At 32.4% G+C, this 23,261-nt stretch overlaps 1 protein-coding gene across 1 annotated transcript in view; it reads left to right on the forward strand.

Annotated features, from left to right (window-relative positions):
• LOC145243935 (uncharacterized) overlaps positions 1-23,261 on the forward strand; it is a 324,060-nt gene that overhangs the window by 94,676 nt on the left and 206,123 nt on the right. The window lies entirely within an intron of this gene.

Genomic DNA, 23,261 nt, shown 5'->3' on the forward strand with positions numbered 1-23,261 from the left:
TGGTTTATCCTGAGGATGTGACACAAAACTGAATCCAATGATATATACACATATTCACAGCAAGAAGTTCTAAGTAATTTACAATTGTATTTTGGGTGTCACCCACAGCAAAGATTGAACCTCTAACCTCCAAAAGTGTAACATTTAGAAGTGAGTTTTACTAAGTACTCTATCCACCACACCACAGAGATTGAAGTGACACTTAAAAATACAATTGCAATTTTTTTTTTTTTTTTTTTTTTTTTTACATAGGTATCACCACTTATCAAAGCCAAGAGGCCACTTGAGGATAAGGGTTAAAGAGTGTACAGTAGAAATTGGACAATATAGTAATCATTAGTAATGGAAATTTGGTAAATTTGTTAACTTATATGGAACAGCTCATCAAAAATTTGTTTACATTAGACTTGAAGACAATCATATTGTAGTCAGCTGGAAAGCAGGAAAACAGAAGACAATTCCATAGGCGTGCAGTTCTAAGAAAGAAGCTTACTGTTTTCTGCTAGACGGGTGTTTCTTGTGAAAGTTTGGCAAGTGGGGGGGGAGCATAGATTGGAGCTCAGCCGAACACTTGCTATGAAAATAATGATAAAGCAGAGACAAACTTGCAACATCTCTTCTATGAGAAAGAGGTTGCAGGGAAGAGAAAAGGACATCTTTAGACTTCTTCCCAGTCATATAGATATATGGTTTTGTACGTTTTTTTTTTCCAATATTTTCTACTTTTTGTGTATATCAATCCTTTTTTTAAATATAAAGCACTACGCTTGTTAAGATATATCAACAGAGCATATTTTGATGAATAACAATTTTGTCATATTACAAAGTCCAAGTTTTATTCATCTTACTAATCATTTTATTTCCAAATAAAAAAAATTAAGAACAAAACAAAATTTGGGATATGTAACAGATCTGTTCTGCTTTTGGGGAACAAACAATCAATATTTTTATGTCAGCATGGACTCAGAAAAAAAAACAAAACAGAAAGTTCTCAAAAAGAAAAATGCATAACAATGTAATATGAAAAATTCAGAATGAAATAAAGAAAACTCATGTCTGTCCATATCTTGTAGGTGGCCATCTTGTGTATATATATATATATATATATATATATATATATATATATATATATAATATAGAAAAATTATTATTTTATAAATGAGACCTCCAGAATCATAATCAATCATACCAGTTATCATAGGTACCACAGGACTTATGAAGAAAAACCTGAAGTCCTACCTAACTAATATTCCTGGTGAACCAAGTGCAAAAGAGATCCAGACAATTGCATTTAAGGGAACAACGAGGATACTAAAAAGAGCTCTCGGTTGGTTTCAATAACAAGCAGAGGAATGTTGGCAGCTGGTTTGGCTGCCCCATACCCAGCATTACAATCTTCAAAGAAAGAAAATTAAAAAAAAAAAAGGAAATATATTAGTACCATATGATTCTGGGATGCTCGTGTGTGTGTATGTATGTATGTGTATATATATATATATATATATATATATATATATATATATATATATATATAATGATGTGAAAAGGAAGCGGAAGACCGGAGGCTCGCCGTTTCGCCCGAATTATGCGGGCTTCCGCTTTCTTTTCACATCATAACGTCGGATTGTATCCATTTTAAAATTCATATATATATATATGTTACTTAGGGACAATCTAATGTCACATAAGTGACAATTAATTACCTGGTTACCAAATGTAGATTACAATCATAACAGCATCATCTAATCCAACTTTGTTTCAACTACTCCTCTCATAACTAAAGTACCTGAAATGTTTCACAACTACACAAAATATCCTTGAATTTGAACAAAGAACCTTTTGAGATTTGAGTATCCATTCCTTTGCAGACTCTTATTCTCATCTTCATAGTTGTTAATGTTTCACCACATTTCTGCCAACTCATTCTCTGGCCTTCTTCAGATGCCCATAATGCAGTGGATAGACATATTGAGTCTCTACTGTTCTAGCAGTTTCAATCCTACTTAAGTGGGCCAGAGGATTAGTTGGTGAAAACATGGTGAGACAACAACAACTATGGAAGGCAGTAATTACTGGGGATACAGTTATAAGACTCAGCATTCTTTTCCTGTCATGGTTAATCACCTGAAGAAGGCCAGAGGATGAGTCAGTCAAAACGTGGTGAAATAACAATAACTATGAAGATGAGAATATAACAATTCACAAAATAAAAATGAATACACAAATTATGAAGCCTCATCTCAAAGGATTAATAAAAAATAAAAAAAATAATATATAAGCTCTTTGAGATGTTGACATTGCCTTCTGTTATGGCAGCTGCGGGTATTTGGAATCCCTTAATTTATTCTCAATTATTTCATCATTCTGTACACGTGGTGTTCACCTCCTTAACTTTTAACAGATTGCTGACTTTTCTTTGTGCCGTATGGCATCACATCTGTTTCTATCAATTCCTACAGTAGGTTGAGCTAACTTTTGAGTACACTAATTTGACCCTGGTACGGCACAATCATGTTGACACACCAGTTCTCGCTAGATCACCGAAGTTCAGCAATGTTGAGCCTGGCCAGTACCAGATGGGTGACCATTTGGGAAGGCTATGCGCTGTATGTACTTTCTGGGAAGGTTGGGTATGAGGCCAGCACCCTCACACTGTAAAAAAGAACTCCTTGCTACAAAAGCATCTACAAAAGTTGTAGATGGTCTATGCCCCTCCAGGGGGCTCAAGGGCTAGGGGGAGGAGGGGGCCTGGCTGACTGAACCTCTATTTTTTGTTACGCATCAACGTTGCCCTGCAAATTCAAATCACCAGAATAAATACAAGAAAACATAGTCCCTTACTATTTATAATATATTTTTTTCTGAGTTCAACAAAAATGCTTCCACGTTTAACAAGAAACACTTGCTTGAAGAAGTTCAGAGGTTACACCCTCTGGAATGTGAAAATTACATCCAAGATGGGAACAGTTGCCCGAATAATCCAAATACTAAATAAAAGATATTAATGAATTGAATGTCATAAGGGCTTTCTATCGAAACCACTGAATTTTTCCAGAGGTTCCTATTTCCTAAAAAAATCTACAGCAAAACACAAACAACTTATTAAAAGGGGAAAAAAAATTAACACTTGAAATAGTCTGCAAAATTGTCCTAAAAACGATGGGTCTATAAAAACATTGAACAAAAAAAAAAAAAACTAAACATTATACAAATCTATAAATACAAATTAAATGTTTGAAAATTATTGAACGAAACGAATTACGTAAAAATTTACAGTATGAATAAATATTTGAAGCTATTAAGAACTTGAAATGTAAAAACTTTTACCAAATTGATTGGATTTGGTATCAACAACTCCAAAAAGATTGATATGCCATCAAAACCAGAACAGGCAGTCCAAAAACTATCCATAACTCATCTCCTGCAAGCTGAATCAACTTAACACCAATTAGATCATTAAATAATACTGAGCAATAATAGGCATTTCTATTACTGAGTCATCCGAATCAATTATTTATTCAATGCTGATCTGGTTTTGCCTGAGGGATACTTCGAACAATAAAAATATCAGTAAACAAACAAATGTTGAATAAATAATTGATTCGGATATAACAGTAGTAAAATTTTATCTCTCACCATGCACAAAAAGTTTTAAGAAATACTAATTCCATCCATTTTTATAACAAAAAAGGGTTTATATGCTATAAGAGAAGGAAGGCAACCTCAAACTATCCACAACTCATTTCTTGGTAGATGAATCAACTTGGAAAAAAAATTAAACTTTATTATTGAGTAAATCAAGTATCTTATTATGAGAATATTGGTGCTGAAATGTTGTTCCGAAGTTAACCCCTTAGGCTATGCTGGCTGTTAATTTTTTAACACCTATTTTTCCCACTATGGTTGTTACAATAGCAGACATTTGATCTTTTTCTTTTCTTTTTTTATTTACAGTATATCAACCCTTTTAGAATTAATTTGTATTTATTTGCGGTCTGTTATCATCATCTTCATAGTTGTTGTTTCACTATGTTTCAGTCAACTCATCCTCTGGCCTTCTTCAGATGAAACGTGGTGAAATACCTATGAGGATAAGTCTACAAATAAATAAAATTAAATACACAAATAACTCCTCTCCAAAGGATTCCATTAAAAAAATAAATACCGTATATTTCGGCATATAAGACGACCCTTAAAGTTAAAAAATCATCTTTAACCCTTAAGCTATGTTGACTGTTAATTTTTTAACACTTAGTTTTCTATTACAAACAACTGCAACAATGGTGTTTTCAAGGACTACGGAATTCTTCTTTGCCCTAACTGCATTAATCAATGAATGAAACCCATGCTTGAAACCCATGTTTGTATTGTTTTTGAATGAAAAAAATTATTTTTCAAAAGATCTTAAGACTTGATTTTATGTGATTTGAAAAAATTCACACCCATTGTGGGCACTGTGTAAAAATACCATCGTAGGCCAAGGGTTAACCTTTAACATAACATATAAGTTGTTTAAAAGTTGCTGAAATTATTTGTTATTCTAAAGTATAGAAACAAAAAACTTAATTTAAAATAAAAATTGTTTAAAGTTGTGTAAGTTAATCAATGAAAAAAAAATATGAAAAATAATTTTCATGTTTTTTTTTTCATTGATTATATATATATATATATATATATATATATATATATATGAATTTGATAAAAAAAATTATTTTTCAAAGACTTGATTTTATGTGATGTGAAAAAATTCACACCCATCGTAGGCAATGTGTGTAAAAATACCATCGTAGCCCAAGGGTTAATCGGTCACTCACCCTCATATTTATGTATATCTTTCAGATAAGACATATTTGCTTATCAGAATGCAAAATTTATTATTTATTGATAAAAAATTATTGATAAACATGTGTCGGCTGTATTTTATCATGTATTGATCTTTACATATTGATCCAGATAATGCTGAACTATTGGAACAGCCTTTTCATGTTGATCAATCCTGAAAATTTGATTTTTTTGCAAAATGAAATGATCACATCTATAAAAGAAAGCATCTTCATTGATGGAAAGAAAGACGAATTTCAGATTAAAATGTAAAGGAGTATGATCTATTCATATCGATATATGTGTGTGTTTAAGTGAATACAACTCAGAAACTACACAAGGTACACTTAAAAAGCTTATATCATCAGATTCAGTCTAACACCGATCTGAAGATGATGTATAAAAAATAAAAATAAATAATACTGTAATATCCTTTTTCATGCGGCAAAAAGGATCAAGTTAGTGCCATGAATGAGCAGAGTGGGAAAAAAAATTATTTTTCATTTTTATTGGTAGTTGTTTCCAAAACAACACTGAAACTAGGTCAAACAGTCAGCTGCTGGTGGTGATTTTTTTAGTTTTTTTTTCTTCTTTCTTGCTTTCTTTCTGTTGAACTGTAACATTTCAATAAACAATACTGTTAAGCAAGGGAAAGCACAGTCTTTTCACACACACGCACACACACGCCTGATGAGCGACCACAAAACAATCAATCCTCTACCTGCATAAGAGCTAAGTATGTCCTAGGATGGAGTACTATTGCCATATCAGGGCAGGAGTTGCTTGGAGCCTCCTATCCTGCCTTAACAAAGTTCAAAAAAACTTAGTAGGTGATGCCCTTTTTTCTTCCCTGCAGTCCCTTTCCCACATAAAAGACATTGCGAGCCTGTCATTACTCTATCGCTATTTTCATGACAAGTGCTCATCTGAGGTTCAATCTATGATCCTCCCTTACCAAACTTTCATGAAAACTCTGCTATAATCATCAACTTCCCTCAATCTCTGTGCCTAAATCTAAACGCAAATTCCATAAACAAAGCTTCTTTCCTGAACTGCCTGCCTGTGGAACCCTGTTCTGCTGATCTGCTTTCCAGCCGACTACAATATGTTTGTCTTCAAATCCTATATAAACAAATTTTTGTTGTGCCCCCCCCCAAATAATCCATTTTTATCCCATTTCCACCACTAACTATTCAGTGACTACACTACACTTATTAACCCTTATCTTTAAGTGGCTTTCTGACCTTGATAAGTGGTGACCCCCTCCCCCCCATGTTTAAAAAAAAAAAGAAGTCTTTTTTATATACATGTGGTCTGGTCTTTATTTTTTTCCATCGTTGCTTTCCATGTCTGTGGCCGTTGATCTATATTGTTGCATCACATAGTGGTTGCTTAATTCAGGCAAATAATTCTTGTATGGAAACAGAAGGAGACTTGTTGGTGGTTTTTAAAGTTTTATTGGGAAGAGAAAATTTGTTTACCTGGGCAGAGACCAAAAATTTAAAAAGATAGTCTAAAATTAGTTCCATTTTATTTAATTTTCTTATTTAGCTTAAAAAAAATTATCGACGAGTGAAGATAGACGACATGTGTTGTGTGGAGAGAAATAATATGACAATGATATAATAGATTTGTAATGTGAGTATTAAAGGTTTAGATATGATGACCTCGGAGGAAGATTAATGTTGACAATAAGGAGAGAATCACAATATGGATAGGAGTTTTTGGATTAGTAGATGCAGAATAGTTGAAGTAGCAGGTTCAGTTCGCAGGAGAAGGCTAAGGAAAACATGAGAGAAAGTAAAAAATTGGACTTGAAAGAAAGAGGGATAAATAAAGACCTGACCAGAGATAGATTAGTCTGGAAGTCAATTTTTTCAAAGTCATCCAATGCATACCGGCATGTAAAACGGATATTTAAACCGAATATGATGAATGATATGATGGATGTGTAATACGATTTTTAAAGAGTGACTTAGTTTTGATGAGTAAAGGTAAATTAAATCAGCACAGTATAAGAAGGTACATATGCAGAGGAGTAGACTTTTATGATATGGTCACGTTAACGAGTTGGATTAGAAGATGTAGAACAGTTGAAGTAACAGTTTCAGTTTACAGGAGAAGACGGAGGAAAACATGAGAAAGTGATAAAAATGGACTTGAAAGAAAGGATAAATGATATTGTTTATATAAACAGTCAGATTTTCTTGTCTCATGGCTTATAAGGATGGCGTACTGAATAAAAACTCAGACTGATATATACTAGAAGAAAAAAAAAATGTGACCCTTTGGGTCAGCCATTGAACTTGGGTTAGATTGTTTGAATCAGAAAAAAGGAGGTTTACAAAGCTAGTTAATCCAAAAACCTGGTTTGTTTTAAAATTGGACATGTTGACTACACTTTTAGGTAAAGATAAAGATCAGTTTTATTTAACAGCAAGTTAATTTTAATTAATATTCAAGGTTTGGATGACAAATGCACAATATTTCCGTTATAAGTATATGACAGTTGACAATGTAAAGGGAAATATAAAAACTAGGAAACTAGTGTGTGTATATATATATTAAAATTTATTGTTTTGGGCTCAAATCAAGTTATTAAGTTAGATCCAGGTCCAATGAACCTATATCTAAAATTTCAAGTGTTTAGACCGAAAATTGTCGGAGGAGTTTGGTAGAGTTCTCAAAGGTCAAATCGTTGAACTTTGACCCCTTAATCGCCAAATTTCTGGCCGAAAACCGATCACATCAATTTTCCCAAATCTCAATTCCCTGTATATCAAATTTCGAGTCTGTAGACTTAAAATTGACAGAGTTATTGCATAGGGAAATGTAGACACACAGATACACACACAGACAGACAGACACTTTCACTTTTATAGATATAAATACACACATATATATCCATACTCCTATAAATTTGGGTTTTTTGTGTATTGATATTTATATTAAAAACCCTTTTTTTCTCTTTATTAAATAAAAGAAAATATAACTTTATTATATATGGATCGTGAAATTGCATTCATCTGCAAATGATCTAGCTAATTTGCATACTCTTTTAAACATTTATTTTAATTAATTCCCTTTCGGGTTTTCTTATGAAAGGATCATCTTTAGTTAACTATTACATGTAATTATATTCATGCAGATATCCTACATGATTTATACTTGGATAATAAGGTTATAGTAAACACAAACCTCTTTAGTAATTGTCTGTATTTTTGAGATGAGTTGTTTTCATTGATTGAGATTGTCGGACTGACTTCCTCATCTTGGTTGTTATTGTCACAACGTTTCGGCCGTTTTGCCCTCCGGCCTTCGTCAGGTGAACGGTTTGTTAGGAGTCTCGAACCCAACCCTTTATTATTATTACGGGGGTACCGTGTTCGGACTCCAGCTAGGACATAGTTGCTGATTCTCTGTTTTTCAATGTTACTTTTTTCACTGCCTTCGTTCAGGATTGAACTCAGCACCTTTGGGTAACTTTGATTTGTAAACTTTGATACAACGTCTAGGACCACTCGGCCATATGTCACTAGGACAATTCTTAGTTGGTTTTTGTTAATGTTAAACCATACCATATATACGAGGCATCTCCGAAAAGATTCAGAGAATATGTGCCCCCTACAACATCAGGACGGTATTCAAAAGCGAGTCAACACTCAGACGACACCTGGTACGAGTGAAGCCCCGCATGGATGAGAACATGACCAAAAACTGCATATACTCCATCCCATGCAGTTGCAGAAAGGTTTACAAGGGTGAAACATGCCGCCCCCTTAAAGTAAGGGTGGAAGAACACCGAAAAGTGGTAACTAAAGGGGAGACGGAAAAATCGGGTATAGCCAACCATATCTGGATGGAGAGGGGGGATCATCGCCCCCTATGGGATGAAGTAAAAATAATAAACAGAGAGACCCACTGGAAAGTGAGAAAACTTAAAGAAACAGCTCACATGCTCGGACATAACAACCTACTGAGCAAACCTAGCATAGAGCTGAATGCAATTTGGACACCTCTGATAGAGAGAGAAAACCTTGAATAACAATATAGGTTTAACATTAACAAAAACCAACTAAGAATTGTCCTAGTGACATATGGCCGAGTGGTCCTAGACGTTGTATCAAAGTTTACAGTTACCCAAAGGTGCTGAGTTCAATCCTGAACGAAGGCAGTGAAAAAAGTAACATTGAAAAACAGAGAATCAGCAACTATGTCCCAAAGCCTAGCTGGAGTCCGAACACGGTACCCCCGTAATAATAATAAAGGGTTGGGTTCGAGACTCCTAACAAACCGTTCACCTGACGAAGGCCGGAGGGCAAAACGGCCGAAACGTTGTGACAATAACAACCAAGATGAGGAAGTCAGTCCGACAATCTCAATCAATGACAAACCTCTTTCTATATATATTTATGTATGTGTATATAGATATGTTTAAAAAATTTTGCCAAACTCCTCTGTCAGTTTTGTGTCTACAGCCATGAAACTTAATATATATGGTATTTGAACCCATGCAAAACTTTATATTTGGATTTTAGCCTGGGGAAATTGGTGCAAAAGTGTGAAAATTAAAAAAAATGGAATTTGCCAGGTGAATGTTGAACGACGGCATTACGAATATGCATGTGTAACTTAATAGCTATTAGTTTAGGTTTTAATTTTTAGCCTTGCAGTAAACGTGTCTTCATAGCTCAGGCATTAACATCAAAAGAAAAAGTAAATCTTAAGCTAAGCATTTTGGTTTCAATTTCCGGTGGTGGTGCATGAGTCATTTTATTTAAAAAATTTTTTAAATAAATGTTAATTATTTTTATATCTACAGGCACTAATGTTTTATGCTTATGCAATCATCAGTGTAGGAGGTGATAATTACTGCCATTCAGGAGATTCAAATCCAGTCACAAAGTCACCCTTGACTTTATAGAAATTAGCACATTAATTGAAATTAAGTATTGGCAAATGCAAATTTAGCTGGCCAGCAGTCAAAGTATTCAATAATAAGAAGTTGGAATATATTGCGTTTGCTCTTAGGTTGATTGCTTTTTCTTAATTTCCTAAAGAGGGCTCAAGTTTATTTTCTTAAGGGGACTTTATAATGATATTTTTTAAATATTTGCAATCATTTTTATATTCATACCCACAGACACTAGTGTTTCATACTTAAGCAGCCATCAGTGTATGAAGTTATGATTATTGTCAAGTCACTCTTGACTTCCAAATTAATTCCAAATAGAAAAGTTTTTCATCACTTTCAGGTCCCTATATGAAAAATCAAGATATAATGATACTAAATCTTATGTTTAGAATCCTTATTGCGATTTTGATCAAAATCAACCAAATGATTTTTATTCTGGAAAATGTCTAAAGTTTAAGTGACAGGTTTTAAGAAAAAAATTGGAATTCAGGGAATCTTGTTTCATTAGTATCTAATGGCTGTGGATCAAATTTAATGCAAATCTGAAATATTTGAATTTTATGATGGGAAGTTGTATCCCCTAAAATCCAAAGAAACTGGAATTTAGTGAATTATTGATACCTGTTAAATTTTTGCAGAAATCGGAGTTATCTAAATTTTCACAAAGGGCTTCCGTCTCCTGCTTACTCACTTCATATAATACTGAATTAAGCTAAATATATTCCACATTTGCCTCTCCCCAACCCTTACGCCTAGCAGCTGTTTCAAAATTCATAATAACTTGTTCATTAGTTTAGGAGTGAATCATTTACCTACAAATATATAAGTATATTGACGTACCTAGCTTTATATCATCAAAAAAAGTATCTTATTTATTACAGGTCTTGCTCAGCAATAAATACTGACCCTCTGTGAACCATTTTTATTTTTAACTTATATAATTTTCAGTTACTCAAAATGTTGTTTGACCTTGGTTTAGGGCTTTGTTTTCAGTTGCATCCCCTTACACAGAGAGATATAAGTACATAAGAAATAGTGAATGTGTGCATTGATTGGATTTGTGGATTGGATTCACCACTTTTTTTTTTTTTTTTTTTTTTTTAGTATAAGGCTCTATTAATAAATTAAGCACTAATAAATGCTCCCCCCCACCCCCCGCCTCAACTAACCCCATATTATAATATTTTAGTTTGGATTCACACACACACACACACACACACACACACACACACACACACACACACACACACACACACACACACACACAATCTTCATTAGTTGATCTGTTGTGAAGATATTCCCAGAGACAAAATGTGATGATTGATGTCCCTCAGCTGCTGCTGATGTTAAGAAATTATTTTCAAGATGAGTCAGAACACTTCCATACTCCCCCTTTCATTCACATAATCTGAGCCAGGATCAGTGAGATCCCATTCAACACAACAGCTGACTGCTGCTGCTGCAAAGAAAGAAAGAAAAAAGGTCCTCATCAAACAAGTTCCATTATTCTCCCTACTACTCCTAGTATTTTCCAATGAATGATTAACTATAACTAATGGAAATGCCGGCTCTGGTTTCAATTTTAGACCAATAAAACATGGGCCTGCTGCAGCTGCTGCTGCCATGTGTTATATTCTAGGCCTACTACTATGAATTCCTCCTCTTCCTACTACTTTTCGGTCTTGCTGAAGCATGCATCATTGACAATTGTTGTATCTAAGTTGGATTCTTTCCAATGAATCTTAGTGAAATTTTCATCCATAAATTTTAGTATGCAACATATACCAGAAGCATTTCCCTCCAAAAAAATATATGTTTTTCGTCCAGTCTTCATAATGTGGCTTCAATTTATTTATATATTTTTTCTTTCTTTTTAAGCTTATTTCTATTGAAACATTTTATTTATTTATTATTGATCACGAAATGCTCTAATTTTGAATCATCTGTTGACCTCGATTCATAATAAAACTATCCAAGGAATCTTGTTTGAGTAGAGATCGTTCGTTTATTCAATACTGCTATATAAAAAAAATAATTTTATTTAGAGAAAATATTTAAAAAAGAAAATAAAGTTAGAAATATATAAAAAAATCTATTAATATATGGATGCTAAAAATAGTAAAAAAAAAAATGTAATAGTTTACTATTAAAAAGATAAAAAGCTAAGAACAAATGAATAATTAAAAATCAAGCAAGTTTGGTTTGTAGAAAAAGATAAGTTTTTTTTTTTTTTTTTAATTTTCTTCTCTTATTTCTGTTCATTATTTAAAATGAATATAATCCAAGGCTTCCTAGCAGTAAGAATGCTCATTGTTTGAGTGTCCCTGGATAATAAACATTTTTTTTTAATTGTATTACACAAATAATTCTCATTAAATTAAAAAATAAATAAATAAAAATAGACCAAACCAAGTTTCTGGAGATAAGAACAATAAATCAATCAATTAGTTATTTTTAATAGTGCTACAAAAATTGTTCTCGTTGAAGAAAACTCAGAAAGCTAGGAAAAAAGCAGGACTGGTAGCAGGCAGTTGTAAGATGAGGCCAGCACAAGAACGCAGCAGTTTTCCTTTATTTGAAACAAGTGGTTCTTAAAATGACACGCAGACTATGGCCGGCAAAGTATGTGATTCATTGATCCGATTACTCGTGGAACTTCCACGAACGTCAAAGGTTCTCAGAATCACATGTAGACAAAGGGTAGGATTTCCATTTATTATAAATTTTGCTTTGAACAATATTATTGCATTTATTTAGTCTTTCTGTAGTGGGCTGCCTCATGTTTCTTGCTTGATTTTGTGTGTGTATGTATGCGTGTGTGGAATAATGTAGTGGAGTCAAATTATTGTTATAAAATTGTATTTGCAAAAAAATATGGAGCTTTCTGTATGTTCAAAAGTCTGTTGATTTGATTTGATTTTGCAATTAAATATTTGAAGTTTTTAACCATTTCCTATGAAATCATTTTGCACATGTATAACTGAACTATCTCTTGTGTGTGTGTATATATATATATATATATATATATATATATATATATATAATGTGCCTCTATTTAATTGCCTGAAGGTAAAGTTAGACACTTGGCTTTTAATGTGGAAAAAATGCAGCTTTTCTCCGACTGAGATCTACACCAAAGACCAGATAATAGTGAATAACAACATATTTATGTTTATCTGTGTGTGTTATATTATGTGTATATATTTGTTGTGTTTCAAGCTTTTATTTTCCTGAGAAAAAAAATAGTGATTAAATTCCCATCTAAAAATCAATTTCCTTGTTTAGCAGTATTATTTTCTGCATGTGTGGCTGTATAGAGGCGCACACACACACACACACACACACATGCATAGAGTTATACATCACATAAAAAACTTGTAAAATTTTTTTATAATATTTTCATGTTATCTCTTCTCTATTTTTGGAGGCTTCTAAAGGTATGACCTGATTTCTTTCAAAAATTTAAATCGTTGAAGAAAGTTTTAAAAGTAATATTTCAGTTTTTTTTGCAACAACAAAAAAACTCATCTTGGTTGTTTATCTCACGTTTCAGCCGATGTAACCTCCGACCTTCTTCCAGTGGATTCACACTGGATGTTATTGGTGAATGGTGAAAAAAAAATCCTTTTTTTTTTTTTTTTTTTTTTTTTCCAACGAACGTAGTCGTTAGAAATTTAAAATGCAAATAGCGAAGATGGTCGGAGGTTACATCGGCCAAATCGTGAGAAAAACAACCAGGATGAGAGCAATAGTTCGGACACTCCAAATACAAAAAAATAATTATCAATCCTCATCTCAAAAATATACAAACAACAAAAAACTCTTTCTATACAAATTTAAACTATTGGAATGGATCTCAAATGTGATTTTTGTTTCAGTTCTTTTTTAAGGTCAAATAATAATGTTGACCATGATCTCTGAAATTTCATTGAGATATTGATTTTTCAGTTTCGATTGACTTTTAAAACTTCGTCACCATCTTCAAAAATACACATTTTGACAAATGCACTAACAATAATTTCCCCCTCCATCCATTCTTTATCTGTGCCTAAACCAAAATGTAGATTCCATGAATAAAACTTCTTTCTTAGAACTGCACGCCCGTTTCCCTGATTTCCAGCTGACTACAATTTGGTCGTCTTCAAGTCCAGTGTAAACAAGTTCTTGAACTGTTCCCTTAAATAATCCAATTTACCAAATTTTCACTACTAATGATTATTACGATATTGTCCCATTGACTACTGTAGACTCATTAACCTTTATCATAGAGTGGCCCCTGGGCCTTGATATGTGGTGACGATTCTTTAAAAAAACAATAAAATCTCCAAAAAAGCATCACTCATATTTTAATAAGTACTTTATCCGTTACGTGACAAGTCCTTCCACTCTAATTTATTAAAATTGAATTGAATTTCATAGGGACCTATTCAGCCAATTCCATACACCAGAATGGTATCCTCACCCTGAATTGTCTACTGTAGTTATCCATCTATATATCTGTGAAAGTATCTGTCTACATTTCCCTACACAATAACTCAATTTCAGTCTACAGACTCGAAATTTGATATACAGGGTATGGAGATTTGGGGAAATCTTTCTAATCCGGCCAGAAATTTGGCTGTTAAGGGGTCAAAGTTCAAAGATTTGACCATTGAGAACTCTACCAAACTCCTTCGCCAATTTTGGGTATAAACAATTCCAATTTTAGATATAGGTTCCTTGGACATGGATCTAACTTAATAACTTGATTTGAGCCCAAAACAATAAATTTTAAAGGGTCATAATAGGGGTCAAAGTTTTTAAAAAATTGACCTCTGCGGTCTCTACCAAATTATTCAGACAATTTCTGGTCTAAACATTTGAAATTTTACATAAAGGGTATTCAGAGATAGGGCAAGCTTTTTAATCGGTTTGAGTCAAAAATTTGAACTACCAATATATAAATGTTTGTATGTATGTTTGCATGTCTGCCTCAAACTATTGATAGAGGCGACAGATTTTCACAAGATCAGTATCATTTTGAAGCTCAACACTTCAGACGACAAATACCGAAAAATTGGCTAAAAACATGATTTCTTCATCCTCAACTAGGCACTTTTCTACAGGGAGGGGTCGCTTTTTTCACCGATATTTTCGAAAGTCATCCCCTCTTTTCAATTGTCTAGCCTTAATTTAAACCTATGTCACTTCCGGTTTAGCGGTGGTCATAACAGCAAATATGTCACGTTTTTTCCCCGTTCTTTTCCTCCTTCGTGGTACGGATTCGAGTCTGCCTTCCCACTACTACCACCTTTTTATTTTTGCTCAACACAACCCTCCAAACACCCGGGCAACGCCTGGCACTCATGCTAGTATATCTATAAAAGTGAGAATGTGTGTGTGAGGACAGTTCTCAACCTATATACTCAACGAATTGTTAATCTATATACTTGCAGTTTGGTATATAGGATAATCAAACATGTGGAAAAGTTTTTAATCGGTTTTCATCTGGAATTAAAAGGGCTTCTAATGAGTCAAAATTGAAAAATTCGTAGTTGGGAGTCATCAAATTTTTATCTGTTTTCAACTGTTTCACGAATTCGCATGCATGGCCATAAAACATGACAGCTTCTTTATGCTAAGAATAAAAAGGTTTGAAAACACTTTGTAAAGACGTGTCAAGCTGATGTAATGGTTATCGTATTTGATTCACTGTCTTTAGGTCTTGGTTTCGATCTCAGCTTGAGTATTTTTTTTTTTTTCTTATTTTACTCACAAGAAGTGAACTGTTTAGAAAAAAACAATACTCGCATGCACATGTCTCGTTTTCTGTATTAATCAAAAATATAATATTTATGCATATTTTACAACTGGGCAATGCCGGCCGGCCTGCTAGTTAAATAAAAATGGGTTTCAATAAAACAAAACTGATGCTAAAAAGAAAAAAAAAATGTGATGATGTAAAATTCACAAAGAACAAAAGAAATTTGAAATTTATATTTATAATAAAAATTTATAATAATATAATTTATATTTATAATAATATAATTTATATTTATAATAAAAATTTATATTTATGATAATATAATTTATATTTATAATAACATAATTTATATTTATAATAATATAATTTATATTTATAATAATATAATTTATATTTATAATAATATAATTTATATTTATAATAATATAATTTATATTTATAATAACATAATTTATATTTATAATAAAAATTTATATTTATAATAAAAATTTATATTTATAATAATATAATTTATATTTATAATAACATAATTTATATTTATAATAAAAATTTATATTTATAATAACATAATTTATATTTATAATAATAAAATTTATATTTATAATAATATAATTTATATTTATAATAATATAATTTATATTTATAATAAAAATCCTGATAATCGTTTCATAATGACTCCCTGAAAAGAGATGAGATTCATTCTCAGAAAATTCTCCCTCAATCCTGGCTTAAAACCAGGAGTTTCAAAGATCAAGGTTTTTCCTCAGAATATTCGTTGTACAAACAATAGCAGAGGTCTGAAGATGATGATAATAATAATAATAATAGTCTATAATATAAATCTCACCTATCTGTTTAAATGTATGTATGTTTCACAAAAACTTTCGACAGAGGCGACAGATTTTCGCAAAATTAGTATCGTTTTGAAGTTCGACCTTTCGGACGACAAATATCAAAACATTAGCCAAAAACATTAATTCCTTTACCCTCTACTAGGCCCTTTTCTACAGCGAGGAGTCACTTTTTTCGCCGATATTTCAATTTTCTAACCTTAACCTACGTCACTTCTGGTTTGGCGATGGGCACAACAGCTAACGCATCATGTTTTTTTTTTGTTTATTTTCCCACTTTCTTTTCCTCCTTCATGGTACAGGTTTGAGCCTGTCTGCCTACTACCACATTTTTTTTTTTTGGCTCAACCAACACACTTTTCCACTTTCGTGTCATGGGTTTGAGCCTGCCTACTACAACTTTTTTTTTTTTGCTCAGCACACATCTACAAACACCCGGGCAACGCTGGGTACCCAGGCTAGTCTAACATAAAAGTCACTATGACTGTGTGTCTCCATTTTTTTTTTTTCAAAGTATCTCCTCTGAGACACAAGGTAGCAGAGTGGTGCTAGGTGGGCCAAATGATTGCATTTTTGTGCACCGTTGTTTTATATATATATATATATATATATATATATATATATATATATATATATGAAAGAGATCTTGTCTATCTCTCTGAGATACAGTTTCTACCAAACTACTCTATCAGTTTTTGATCTGCAGACTTGAAACTGATATATGGGGGATTTAGACCTGTAGAAATTCAATTTGGTTTTTAGTCAGTAAAGTTAACTTCTAAAGAGTCAAAATTGAAAAAAAAAAAAAAAGAAAATAGAACTTGGCAAGAATAATTCGACAAAAGTGTATGCATCTGCAAATATACAGTTGGTTCATTCTTAATTATTTTCTTAGCTATCTAATGATAGCTCAAATAGTTATGACTAAGGCTGGGGCACTAAATGTTTTGGTTTCAATTCTAGTTGATGGCACTCAAGCCATTTTTTATTTTGTTTACTTTTGAAATCACTACTATATAGTGGGTACAATATAATAATCTATAGAAAATTGACTATATAACAATAAATACAAAGTTTTCAGAAATTAAAATATCGTATCTAAACATATTTTATGACCGAGCAATGCCGGATGGCATGCTTGTGATGATGATGATGATGATGATAACAACAACAATAATAATAATAATAATAAGTAATAGTTTTAGTATTTTAATTTGGATCCATTGTAACACATGCTGAAACACAATGGCTTTTTGTGAAATATTTAGTACAATTCTATCCAATATTTTTAGAGACTGTAAGTATTTAATATTAGTAGTAATGTAGGTTGTTGTGGTAGTAATAATAGTAGTAGAGAGAAATTCTGACCTATAGTTAAGGAGGTTATGAGTTTTAGAAATAATAGTACTAGGGGTATTTACCATCCTGTAACACATCATAATCATGTGCTTGTACCAAATTTGGTGCAATTCTGATAGTAATTTTGACGCTGAATAAATAACAAACAAAAGTTGCCTAATACTAATAAGGCTAAAACCATTTTTGTGACACGATTGTTTCCCTTTATCAATATAATCGTCTGTTGTTTATGATATATGCATATAACAAGTAATCGCTGTCTCGGTTTTATTGATTTTTTTTTATGACTACGATTGTTTGTTAACAGCAGAACTAAACATGTCGTTTTTGTCTGTTTCTTGGTGCATTGTTTGGACATGCGTTTCTTCGCTCTAATTCAGCCATTGCTGCAAACAAGTACTTTAAGAAGCCTTGGAAATCTTTAGCTTTTAAATTGGACAGAATGTGGACTTTTCTTCCACTGTGTGTGTGTGTGTGTGTGTGTGTGTGTGTGTGTGTGTGTGTGTGTTTTAGATTCATGAAGTTGTCTCATGGTTGTAAGCTACACAATTTATCAATAAAGATTGATTTATTTGTGGGAGCAATGAATTTATTTTATTTATATATTAATAGAATAGCATTTGTTATTTTTTTTGTGTGTGTGTCTCACACTTACATCCAAGTGACTGTCGTTTAATTGTTATGAACTTCCATTTCTTGTAATAATTAATTTTACCAAGAATTCTTCATAAGTTTTGGTTTCGATTATAACTGAAGAAACTCAAGTTATATATATATATATATATTTTTAATTTTTTTTTTTTTTTCATAAGTTTTGGTTTCGGTTTTGATTCAAGCTGACGCCCCCAAGTAATATGGATATATTTTTTATTTTTGAAATCACAACTTTATAATATGTAAAAATCGATGGAACATTAACTCTATAATAACGTATACAAAATCTGCAAGAATTAAAATATCATATTTAAGTATACTTTGTGGCCATCTCTACTTACTTAGATAAATACTTTTGCAGTTTTAACAAAAGAGCTACAATAATATCAGAGCATCTCCATTTACACTGAACATCTACAGAATGCCAACATCAATATATTACATATGTATGAGTTCCCTGTGGAATTTCCACAGGTCCCACTATTTTTACTTATATTAATTCCAAACAAGGCATTGCTAATTAACCATAAGAACTATTGTGAAAAACAAAACAATTATTGCGAATGTATTGAATTTAATATTAGTAGCCAGTGCTCAACTGTCCTACCAGTTGAAGTACAAACAAATAGACTGAAAAGAACACTAGAAAGCCGCTTTATATGAAGACTAGAATATTCCATTATGATTAAATGGGGAAGTCCATTATGAGTTCTGATTGTCTGCTAGTGATATTGTCCACTAGATATCTCTATCCTGCCCCTGTCCATGGGATTTGGTTTCAAGATCCATTTGTGCCATTCTTGAAATGTCATAACTATCTGGGAGTAATAATATCTAGAAATCTCAGGTTTGACAACCACTTGTCTTATATATCCAATACGGTTTGTAGAGAGTTTTACATGTTGCATATTCTCAGCTACCAAATTCCTCACAAATGGCATTTGCTAACTAGACAATAAGGCAATGATTGGTCCCCACTTGGAATACAGGTTCCTAGTGTGCTGCCAGGTTTGGCAAGGTGTTCCCTGATTCTCTTGAGTCTCTACAACATCATGCCATCAGATGTATACTATATATTCCCTGCCATGACCTTGTTCCATCTGGAGTATATGATCTTCTTGGATTAGATTTGCTGTCTACTCATCAGAATGTAATGGTTGCTTCTCTTGCCTACAGATTATTTTATGGTTCTTGCTCAACCAAAATGCTTAAATACCGCCCTATGCTGTGGCTAAACAGACCAAACCTGTGACAATATACATATATGTTAGACCCTTTTCATAATCACATTGGTGTTTGTTCAAAGATGTACCGACGATCTTCTTTCGCAATGTGCTGCCTCAGAATTGTGTGAATGAACATGTATCACTGTCACATTTTCGAGTTCTGTATTGTCTAACTATGATGATATTCCTAAGTTTTATGCATTCCCTAAATTAGCTTAGTAGCCTCTGTCTATTGCCAACGGTTTTATTCTCCAAGCAGAGAATGAAGAAAAAGAAAAAGATTGGAACTCTTAATTCTCGGTGTTGTACTTAAGAAGCTTTTTCTTTTCCATGACTGGTCCGCTTTTTCCCCAAGTAGTTGCCGTATTTTCTCTTTTCATCCTCTTTCTGACTGACACCAGTCTCACATGAGGTAAAGTTACTGCTATGGAACAAAATTAACGTCTTTTTTATGTTGCCACCTCGAACCCCAACAGCATCTAAATTTGCATGTATTTTATTTTTGTATTATTTTTCATATCAGACAGGTTTCAAAATCCCGTGTCAGTGCTTCTCTACAGAGGACACATGCTAACCGTGGCCATTTACTGTTGTTGCTTTTTACACTGTTGTAAAAGAAAAAAGCTGTGGCTAATCTATTTTAAAAACTAACAAACCAGACTGATTTTATGCCTGGTGACCATTGTTGAATTGCACATGGGAGGATAGAGGAAAGTAGGGTTAATGTAGACATTAGAAGCTAGTATATAGACAAAGATGAAAGCAAATTTAACATGCAATAATACAAGGTTTTCTTGTAAATTTCATTGAAAAAATAAAAATGTGAAGAAAAAATTAAAAATAAATAAATTTACCAAAAATGGAAACAAAACTTAAGCAAAATTTATAATGGAAACTTGCTCTACTATTGATGTAAAGGATATCCACATTGAAATATACACATATTTTTTGTTGGACAAAATATTAAAAGCATTAAAATAAAAATGAAATGTGTGTGAAAGCCTTGAAAAGCTGACTACTTGAGGTTTTGCCCTTAAACTTCTGTTCCTTGGTGAGAAATATATGGCACCATTCCCATGAAATGGTAAGATGAATGTGACTAATCAAAGTTGTCTGGTCATGCTTTTTAAGTGTTTCCCTTTATTTTTTTCTACATATCTCGTATTGTTATGACTGACCTACCTTGACTCTTATCGCATAATACTAGCATTGACCTACTCACATACAATTAGTCATTGAAGTAAAGGTTTGTTTTCATGATATATATCCATTCCTTGACTGCTTCTATCAACGGGTAAATCTCTTCCAGAAAATCAAATTCATTCTAAATGTTAAAGTCACAAAATAAAAACAAATCATTAAAAAAAAAACAGTTCATATTTTTTTTTTTTAATTACATTTTCACCTCAAACAGGGCACAGTGCCGCTTTGATGTAGGGGGCTACTATCTCGAACATAAGTTGCAAGGATACTTATGTAGGGAGTTGAGCAGCAAGATGTCTGTTTATATTACACTTGAACTTCTGCATGTCAGTACAGTTGGGGAAGCAGGAACTCGGAAGGGAATTCCAAAGTTTAGCAGTTCTAGGGAAGAAACTTTCTGACATCTAGGGATCTCTAATGTGTAAGGGTGGAATTTTGCTGCTTGTCGGGTTTATTTACGCCAAGGGAGAATAAAGGTTTGTAGTTCGTCAGAGAATCTACCACTAAAATATTTGTAAAACAGGCAGAGGGATACAACATTTCATCAATTGGACAGAGGTTGAAGCTTAGATGACAATTCATGACCTATTAGGTTGACGACTCTCTTTTGAACCCTGTTCAAGGTGAGAGACTAGTATCAGATGCACCATCAGCGAATGGTGGCCTTGTAGAGGTACAGGATACTTTCAAGCACAAGTAACTTTCTAACATGGTAGAGAGAGCCCACCTTCCTCGCAGCAACCTTGGCAATGCCCTCAATGTATCTGTCCCAACTCCTGTTCTCTGTGAACGTTAAGCCGAGGAGTTTGGTGGTTGAGAAGTTTTCTTGTAATTATTAAAGGAAACGAGCTTAGTTTTTGCAGCATTGAACGTTACCATCTATTTTTAATATAATAATATTACATTTTTATTTATTGTCAATTCCGATTCCATATTCCAATTTAATTTTTTCATATGTTTTTTTTCCTCCAATATTTCTCCAGTTTCAAATGTTTATTTTTAATAATTAAATAAACTTATTTAATATTTTAGAAAAAGATTCCTCACATAACCACAAACAGAATTTTCATTTAAATTCCTTCAAGTTTCCTATCATTTTATTTATCCAAAAATCCCTCTACAGTTTAGAACAAAAAAATCTCTTGCGTATTTAAAAGTGATTTCAGGATGAAAAGTGGTTATCGACCATTTCTACTGTACCCCCAGTAACCAGGGTTTCCTCTGTTTAACAACCTTGATCGATACGTCTTAAAACCAAATCTATTTTATTAAAAAGAAAAAAAAAATGATAATCGACTAGGATCAGATTTGAAGCACTGCACATGCTCTTATAGGTTATGCGATTTTTTTAATATATTTTAAATTACTTTTCTCCATGTCCCTTCACCCTGATTAAACACTGGGTAAACACATCTTGTGTGTGTGTGTTATTTTAGTCAATTTTAGGTAAGCAAATTTACAGTGGTTACAACAATAGAACTACTGTTTCAATTAAAGTATTGATCTCATTAGATAACCCCTACCTCCAGGTGGCTTGGAGGCAAATCCTTAAAATATATATATATATATATACGAGAATACCAGTCTCAGTATAGGTAAAAATTAATTCCCTGAATAGAACAGTTTTGCTTACAAAGGTTAACATCAAGATATAATAGTATTAAATCTTGTGTCTAGAATCCTTATTCCAGTTTTAATTGAATTCCATTACATGGTTTTGATTCTAGAAAATCTCTAAAATATAAAATTTAAGTTTTAAGGGATCTTAAGAAGAAATTGAAATTCATGAAATCTTGTTTAATTTGTATCTAATAAGTACTTTAACACAAATCTGATACATTTAAATTTTTAAATGGGAAATTATACCCGTGCCCCCTAAAACCCCCTTAAAATACCCCAAATAAACTGAAATTTAGGGAATATTTATGAATTGATGATTAATACCTATCGTTAAAATTTTACAAAAATTGGTGGTATTTGAATTTTTATGAATGGCTTCTCTTCTTTATTTGCCACATTTGTATAAAAGTAAATATAGTCCACATTTCGACCCGTTATGTCTAGCAGCTATGTTCCAAAAATCATAGTGATTGGTTAATTAGTTTAAGAGTGAATTCTGTACACACAAGTATGTAAACACACAAACATACCTAACTTTATAAAGATGATAGAGATAGAGAAGTTTTTTTAAATATTGATAACATATTAAGATATAAATATCACAAATTACATAAATACAAATAAAACTAAATTGGCCTAATGTCGAACAACATCAGATTTATTTCTCCAAATTTGAAAGAGAAAATCAATGGGAGGTGGATTCACCAATGTTCTTATGAACTTCTTTGTGCTTCAAAGAGTATTTGGGGGAAATATTTTATATTCCTTTCAATAATGTTGGTTGTCCTGTTTTTTGTTTTTTTTTTGTTTTTGTTTTTTTTTTTGTCTTGCCATGGACAGTCTTCCTTTGTGATTTTTTTTCTGCCATT

This window comes from Euprymna scolopes, chromosome 22 (assembly GCF_053919585.1).
Source record: "Euprymna scolopes isolate OS-2025 chromosome 22, ASM5391958v1, whole genome shotgun sequence".
Classification (NCBI taxonomy): Eukaryota; Metazoa; Mollusca; class Cephalopoda; order Sepiida; family Sepiolidae; genus Euprymna; species Euprymna scolopes.